The sequence below is a fragment of the Capsicum annuum genome, chromosome 10 (assembly GCF_002878395.1).
Source record: "Capsicum annuum cultivar UCD-10X-F1 chromosome 10, UCD10Xv1.1, whole genome shotgun sequence".
In the NCBI taxonomy this organism is placed as follows: Eukaryota; Viridiplantae; Streptophyta; class Magnoliopsida; order Solanales; family Solanaceae; genus Capsicum; species Capsicum annuum.
In genome coordinates, this window is record NC_061120.1 from 89,784,112 (window position 1) to 89,793,539 (window position 9,428).

The window sequence follows — 9,428 nt, forward strand, 5'->3', positions numbered from 1 at the left end:
ATAATGCCCATAATTAAATCATGAAAACCATTACTTAAAACATGAATTTAGTTGAACTAACAATGAGGGAAGAGTAACACATCTTAAATACAAAAGTAGATGGAGAGACACCACCCTTGAAAACCCTAATTGTCCACCTTGAAAAAAACCCTAGTCTTTATTGAACCAAGAGCCTTGAGAGATATTTAAGAGTGTTTAAAGTGTTTTTGATTGAGAATCATAGGGTAAATGAAGTCCCAATAGTGTTTCAAGTCGTGGGGTCAAAATAGGTTAAGAGGAAAAATGTACAGAATACCTCCAACATAAACTGTAAAAATTCCCGCAGGTGGGTACAATTAGGGCACCTCACTTTTACCCCATCATACAAACAGTACCCCTAACTCGTACCTAGGACAAAAAATTAGACTCCATACTCTATCCAACATACGACTCCCCTTTCCTAAATCATACCATCACCATAGGAAAAGTATTTTCAAACTCTATCTAAGACACAATCAAAAGGGTTAGACACTAGACAACTACAAATTAGACTATACCATTCGTACCATCTCCATACAACCCTTATGATGTCCACTCGTACCTTGGACAAAAACCAACAAAAACCACACTGAGTAGCATAAGACCAAGGCCCCTAAATAATACCCAAATCATAGGATAAGTACCCTCAAGTGGTATGATATCTAAAAGGCTCAAACTCAAAAAAAATTCAAAGGACCAGAGACTGGTGAGTTTCAATTCTCCCCATCTAGGCTTATTCGTCCTCGAATGATAGAATAAGGTAGTACAAGCATGATTTACACCCCAACACCTCGATTCTAACCTTTAACTAAGAAAACAAAGATGCAAGGAATTAATATCTCCTTTAATAAAGTTTGAAAACAAAGACATTATGAAGAATATATACCTTATGTACAAACTTTCACAACAAAAAATAGGAACAAATACTGGGTCTTCATGTCCTTTTTCTGCTTACCAAGTAGCATCTTCAACCTTATGGTTCCTCCAAAGAACCTTTACCGAAGCCACATCCTTGGTTCGCAACTAATGAACCTGATGATCTAAGATCTCAACTGGGATCTCCTCATAAGACAAAATATCTGAAATACCAATATCCTTCATAGACACAACTTGCGATGAATCACCATTACACTTCATCAACATACAGACATGGAATACTGAGAGAATGGAGCTCAACCTAGAAGGCAACTCCAACTCATAGGCAACATTACCAACCCTCCTTAAAATCGCATAAGGACCCACATACTGAGGACTGAGCTTCCTCTTCTTCCCAAACCACATTACTCCCTTCATGGAAGACATCTTCAGAAACACCTTATCCCTAACCTCAAACTCCAAATCCCTTTACCTCACGTCTGCATAAGACTTTTGGCAGCCTTAAGCCTATCCTAAATTACCTTCTTCTTCTCCACAGCTTGGTGAATCAAATTCGAGCCAAACATCTTTGCCTCACAAACCTCAAACTACCCAATAGGAGATTTACACCTTTTACCATTCAAGGCTTCAAATAGAACTATCCCTATGCTGGAGTAGTAGCTATTGTAATAAGCAACTTCAAAGAGGCAAATTCTCAACTCAATTACCACTATAATCCATCACGCAAGCATGAAGCATGTCCTCCGATGTCCGAATAGTTATTTATGCTTGCCCATCCGACAGCGGGTGAAAACCAATCTAAGACTAATCTTAGTCCCCAAACCTTTCTGGAAGGACCGCTAAAAGTGAGATATAAACTTTATACCACGATCGAAGATGATAGAAATATGTACCCCATGCAACTTCACAATCTCATAGAGATACAACCTCACATAATCCTCAGTCGAGAAGTTAGTACTTACTAGCAAAAAGTGAGTTAACTTTGTCATCGTATCGATGATGACCCAAACTGAATCAAATTGATTCTGAGATCGAGGAAGACCAGTAACAAAATCCATATTAATTACTTCTCACTTCTATTTAGAAAACTCAATGTATTAATTCAATCCTTGAGGCCTCATATGCTTAAACTTTCACTTTTTGCTACACTATGCACTTAGCCAAAAAATAAACGACATCCCTCTTCATATTGTTCCACCAATATATCTTCTTCAGGTCATGATATATTTTCATCAAGCTAGGATGGACAACATAGCATGACTCATGCACCTCATCCAATATCATCTTATGCAATCAATCAACATCGGGAACACATAACCTTTATTGGTACCACAAAGTACCATAACCTCTAATCTCAAAGTCCATCATCTTCTGCCACCTATATCACCCTTGATCCTTATAAAGATAGGATCTAACATATCTTTCTCCTAGATTTCAGCACCAAGAGACGACCATGCCACTTTCTATACCAACACACCGCTATTCTTGGAGTCTAAGAGGCGAACTCCAAGTTTAGCCAAATGGTGAATGTCCTTCAGCAACTCTTGCTTCTCCTTATCCATATGAGCTAGACTTCCCATGGATAACCTACTAACAGAATCAATAATCATATTAGCTTTACCTAGATAGTAGAGCGCTTTCTGAGTGAACATATATTAAAGGCTCTTATGATAAAAAAATATAATCTACATGCACCCTATACAAATAGCGATGCCAGATTTTCAACGCATATACCACCAAATAGTTCCAAATAATGAGTTAGATAATTACTCTTATACACCTTTAAAAGTCTAGAGGCATAAGCTATCACCTTTTCATACTATATTAGAATGCAACCAAGTCGCACACAGGACACACCATAGTTGACCATAAGCCCATTAGTGCCTTTAGGCAAAGTCAAAACTTGAGCCAAAATTAGCTTATCTTTTAACTTTTTAGAACTCCCCTTAACAAGAATCATACCACAAGAACTTTACCTTCTTCTGAGTCAACTTAGTCAATGCGGTAGCTATAGTTGAGAAACTTTCCACAAACATCCTATGGTAACTAGCTAAACCTAAGAAGCTTCGAATATCGGTTGGAGTAGTGGGTCTTGGCCACTTCTTCACCACTAAAAATTTTTGTGGATCCACCATGTTCCTTCATTAGAAATGATATGACCCTAAAAATTTACAGTGTTAAATAAGAATTCATATTTAGAAAACTTCGCGTACAACTACTGCTCCTTCATGTCTGCAACACACTGCAGAGATGGTTCGCATAATTCACCTTACTCTTAGAATATACCAGAATATTCTCAATGAAAATAATGATGAACAAGTCCAGAAACTAACAAAAGACTGTATTTATCAAATCAATGAATAACACTGGGGCATTGGTTAACCCAAAAGACATAACAAAAAAATCAAAATGCCCATATTAGGTATGGAAGGTAGTTATAGGGATATCCACCTCCCTAATCCTTAACTGATGATACCCGGATCAAAGATCAATCTTTGAGAAAACTTAGAACCGTGCAACTGATCAAACAAATCATATATCTTTGGAAGAGGATACCTTTTCCTTGTTGTCACCTTAGTCAATTACTTGTAATCAATATACTTTCAAAGTGAACTAACCTTCTTACGAATGAATAACACCTGTACACCCTATGGGGACACACTAGGATGGATGAAACCCTAATCTAAAAGATCTCTTAATTTCTCCTTAAGCTCATTCTACTCAATTGAAGCCATTCGATATGGGGTAATAAAAATTAGATAAGTGTTTAGAACAAGATCAATCCCAAACTCAATCTCCCTTTTAGAAGGAACACCATTAAGGACATCAGGGAAGACCTTAGGAAATTCATTTACCACCGAAATAGAATACATTGAAGGACCATTCGAGTTAGTAGCTTTAACCCAAACTATTTGATAAAGACACCCCTTGGAGATTAATCTATGAGCTCTAAGATATGATATGAACCTCTTCTTAGGATCTGGGGAACCACCCCCACTCAATAACTGACTAATTAGGGAATTTATAAACAACCTTATACGTTTGATAGTTTACTTTCCTACCAAAAGATACCACACCCCCTATATACTCTTCTTGCGAATATAGAGTCACCTATAAGCACACTACGAACCAAAACCAAAATGCATAACCACAAATAAGGTCACATAAGAGAGAATGGACCCCAGATTAAGTAAATAGTACACAACTCCTATCGGGTAGGGAGAGCATAAAGATGGTTTTGAACAATGCCAGAACTCAATGATTTACTCTTTGGTGTCAGAGCTGATGATGAAGCAACTGTAACATTGTTTGCCCCTAAAGCACCCTTACAAATGGGATAGTTTCTAAGCATATGCCATGTCTAAATATAGTTGAAGCAGCTGTCCCTCACCTCATCACATAAACACTATTATATTCTACCATAAAACTTACAGGGAGGATATAATAGAAATAACTAGGCCCTACTAGCCTGATATTGGCTCCTCTGTGCCCTGAAGTTACCACCACCTTTGAATTGCTTGTCACCTGATGATTTCAGGCAGGGAGCACTAGCCATCAAGTAAGACCTAGAATTGCGCCACTTCTTCTTGGGCTATTTACTATTATTCTTGCCACTTTTCTGTTGGCCATCACCATACTTAGAGAACCTAAACTTTTTTTCCTGCCTCTCTACCAACTCATTTTACTTCTTCTTATCTTCTTTAACCTTCTGTATGAACATAACTAACCTAGAGATATCCATGTCCTTAATTAACAAGGCAGCCTTTCTCTCTAATATTAAATCTCTGGACAACCCAAAATTAAACTTCCTATTTATGAAACTCATGATATAAACCATCTCTGAAGTATACCGTTACAACAGGCAAAACTTCAAGACATACTTCTTGATAGATAAATGACCTTATTTCTAATTAACAAACTCTTCTGTATTAGCTTTCCTCAATTCCTAAGGAAAGAAGTTATCTAACAAAGTATTGGAAAAATCCTCCAAGAGTGATGACTCATCAGTTTCTCCTCTTGCCTGATCATATTCCTCAAACTATTAGTAAGCCATATTCTTTATCTGATAGGTGGTAAACTCCACACCTTCCATATTCGTGGCATGCATAACATGAAAGATATTTTCTATCTCATCCAGAAAACCTTGAGGATTTTTCTCAACCTCTACACCCATAAAGGTTGGAGGGTTCAACCTCAATAATTGGCCAATGCTTATGGCCTCAGAAGATGGAGTTACAAAAACACTATGGTTAAACTGAGTAGCTACTAACTATGCTAATATATGAATAGATTAATGAAACTCAACATTCGTTGCTTCAGCCTGTGGAGTCTGAGGGGGAATAGAGGGAACCAGTTGAACTCAAGAACAATTCAAAACTGTACCCCTAGCTTGGGTATGGACCCCATTAGGAGAACAGTTCTCATTAACATTGTCCTCAGTTGGGACGAAAGAGTTTTTGTGAGCTTAATGATTGAGGAGGCATAATCTAAATGAAAATAAATAATAATTAGATGAGAATTCTTGATATAAACTTAATAGTTTAAAAATAGAACCCCAATAAAAGAAATATTCCTAAATGCCTTGTAGTCTCTTCCTTATGAGTATGGCGCGCTACACACCCTTAAAAGAGACTTTACTCGACATGGCTCTATGGACTCCCAAGTGATCATGAACCTAGGGATCTAATAGCAATCTGACATGATCCAAAAAAGGGCCTCGTATTGTCGGGTGCCTCAAGCCCAACCAAGACTGGAGACTACCCCCATTAAATAGTCACAATTGCCCTGCACCATATGTCGAATAAATTCTAAATTTATATAACATAAAAAGATGAAAAAATTATAAATCAATCATGGTCACAAAATGTCAGCCCCAATACAAATACCAATGCCAAGATTGACATGAATACCGACACCACCCATCCTAACCCAAAGTAGTCTCACAAAGCCTATAACCGAAATTAAAATAACATCCAGCCAAGAGATGCTCCCGACCATAGCCAAAACTAAAATCTAAGAAATTACAAAAGTATGTAGAGAAAACCATAACATAAAATGGAGCTTTCTATAGTATGGAAGCTAACCACTTCAATCCAACACCAAGCTATCCTCAAATACAATCACTGAGCAGAAGGATTAGTATGGCCGATTCCTGCATCATATGGGAATACAACACCAGTAGATGGGTTAGCTGGTGAACATTAGTATGTACTCAAGAGTAAGGATAAAATAATGCTAACATTTTAAAACCATGTAAATAGCCATATACAATCACATTCATCCATCCCTCTTTCTCTTTTTTTCTTTCTCTCTCTTTCTCTCTCTTTCTCTCTCTCTCTCTCTATATATATAAAATACATGTTGGGAAAGGGAACTAGGTTTAGCATGCATTTCAATCATTAACCTGGGTTGGGTAGCATAACCATCCTAAAACCACCCATGGGCTACAAGGGTCCAGTGTCACCCCCTGAATGGGCCCTAGAGCATGTAGCCACACGAACCAGAGATATTATAGGGGTAACGGATTATCGCGTACCCTTTAGGTTCCATTAAACCGTTTAGGTTCCATTACCAAATTATGCAATGCAAGGTTTTAAATAAAAGTTATACTATGTGACACAAACATTCTCATAAGCATTTAACAAATATGTTGAGGGAATTTGAAAAACCAAACAATTTGGGGAATCCAAAGTACCCCTAAACCCATTTAGCATTACTATGCATTCCAAAATGTGTAAACCAAAATTATAATCGTGAAAACCATAGTAAAAAAAGAAAAACATTATCCAACCATTAATAACCACATCAGGAGAACTTTCCTGATCATGTCGAGTCTAGAGTGCATACTACCTGTTATGATGCTTCCCACTGAATGCACTGGATGTACCCCCTGCTGATTTGGGTGACCTGCTGGAGATAATAAGAAATTGAACTGACCCTTTTGGCAATCACTTCTGCCCCTCTAAGAGACCACCATACATTCTCAAACCCTGTATCTTTACAGAGAAGATTACGACCACCATACACACTACTACCAGCCTTACACTCACCCTGATAATTTCTACTGCATTTCTTATAGTAAATTAGTACGACCACTATTCACACTACCCTGGGGCTTAGATCCTAGCACTTTATCCAAACTATCTTGCCTGAACTTAGGCACTTGCGCACTAGCTGAAGAGAGAGCTGGGGTTGAAAATTTTTGATGGAACTAAGAATAGTTACCCCCATCTGACCTTAGTTAATAGAAGTTGAAACTACCTGTTTTGGCTCTCTAGTTCTCTCTCTTCCTCTCCTTATACTTCTCCTTCTTAATCTACTGAGAGTGAACTATAAGTCTAGATAGGTCTATTTCCTTAATGAGCATGGTGGTCCTACCTCCTTGACCACACTATCAGCAATATCAGATACGAACTTACTCATTCTAGACCTATTGTTAGCCACCATAGTAGGAGAATACCTCACCAACTGAGCTGACTTAAGCGAGTACTCCTTTACACGCATACTACTTTATTCAAATAGATGAAATGTTGTACCTTAGCTTCCCTCAATTCTAATGGAAAGAAATCATCTAATAATGTTATGGAAAACCCCTCCGATTCAATAGGCCCTGCCTCCACACCTTGGTTATCCTTCCACTGCTTAAACTAGGTGTGTGTTACATCTTGCAACTGATATGAAATCAACTCTGTACTCCCACTCAAAGTGATGCCAATGATATCAGTCACCTTATGTACTATATCTAAAAACTTCTGTGGATCCTCCTTTGACTTGGATCTCAAAAACAAAGGGGGATTTATCAAGGTAAAATTTCAAATCCTAACTACAGCCATATCTGACACTAGATTAGCTAGGGTAACATCATGCTGGTTGTTCTGAGCAGCTACTAAATGGTCCAGGGTCATAAAAATGACCTTTAATTTAGTGTAAGAGACATGCTCATTTAGGAGATCTTCCTGAACAAGCGGTGGTGCGGGCTGATCCCTATTCCTTCTTCTATCATTTCTTTTGGGAGGCATTATCTATAAACGAAATGAATGATGACTTTGAAAAAGAGTTTAAATAGAGCCCATGCTCTTTTGTACGACATGAACACAAAAAGAAGGGAAACTTTCCTAAAAATATTTGATAGCCTCTTGTCCATAAGTATGGTGCACTTCACACCCATGTACTAGACTCTACTCAATGCGGCTTTCCAACTCCCTAGGATACTTTAAAACCTTAGGCTTGCACTGAACAAAGTAGTAATACAATAGATGTGTGGGAAATAAGTTGATAAGATACTATAAAGCTGGATACTAATATATGTTTCAAAATATGTCTGAAATATCTTATAGAATGCTAGAATAAACTTTCTATTTGAAAATAACTTATAACACTAAAATGGCTGACTGACTGTCTAACTGATTGTCTAAAAGCCTCCAAACAACATGAGAAGTTAATGAGACAGACCTTCAACTAACTCTAACTAACTAAACATAAGAAATCAATAAAGTAACTAAAATAAACAAATCATATACGTGAGGGATGAGGATTCACCAATACTGCGATAGAGTAATGTGAGATGTCTAAGAGCGGTCGAGAAACTGTGCATCCGAACCTATGTTATAAGACATCATAGTACAAAGAAATATATATGGTCCTTACTTTGTAATTATATATGAGATAACGACTGATAGAAATTTATGAGGTAACTGAGTATCAATGCATAAATATCTAATATCTAATAATGCAAGAACAAGCATAAATATGCTTCTGAGATAATCTGTAATCAGAAAGACTGAAAATTGTATAACTAAATAACTGAAAATCTACATTCTTGGTCAAGCAAATTTGAACTAAAAACATTGATTATTGTACTGATAATATAGGAGGTATCATACAACAAACAAGACCTAATCTGAGCTAATCGAGGTCTAAACTTTAACCCCAATTTAAAGGGTATCAGCATTGTGCCATAGGTACTAACACTGGCTGTGTGGATCCACAAAATTAGTGTCCTGAATAACTAGGGTGTCAAGCCTAAATTAATGGGTGACCCCTAAGAGGAAGTCAAGCCTAACCTGATAGGTGATCCCTCATATCTTATGCTGGCTACGTAGTTCTAGAATACAAGGACTGGTACTAATAACTCTACCTAACTGATGGGGAAGCCTCCATCCCTACATTAACTCGGTGTTAAATCCTAATCCCAACTAAATTGACATTGGTAATGAATTGAACTAAGTTTATTTGAACATTATGTCTGATAACTGATAGTGCTCATCATGATCATAAATATCTGAGTAAATAACAAGACTCATAGTTTCATAGAATTATTACATGAAAGATATGAAATCATATAAAACACATAGGTATTGGGTGTTCATAACCCACCAACACTGAATGGTTATAAAAAATATGAGATCAAACTTGAAATACTGTAGTATGTAATCATGGTTGAAAGATCTAAAGCATGGAAATTTTATCAAACATGCAAGAATCAAAAGCTTTAACATCGGAATGTCTTAAACATAAGGAAACAACATGATTAC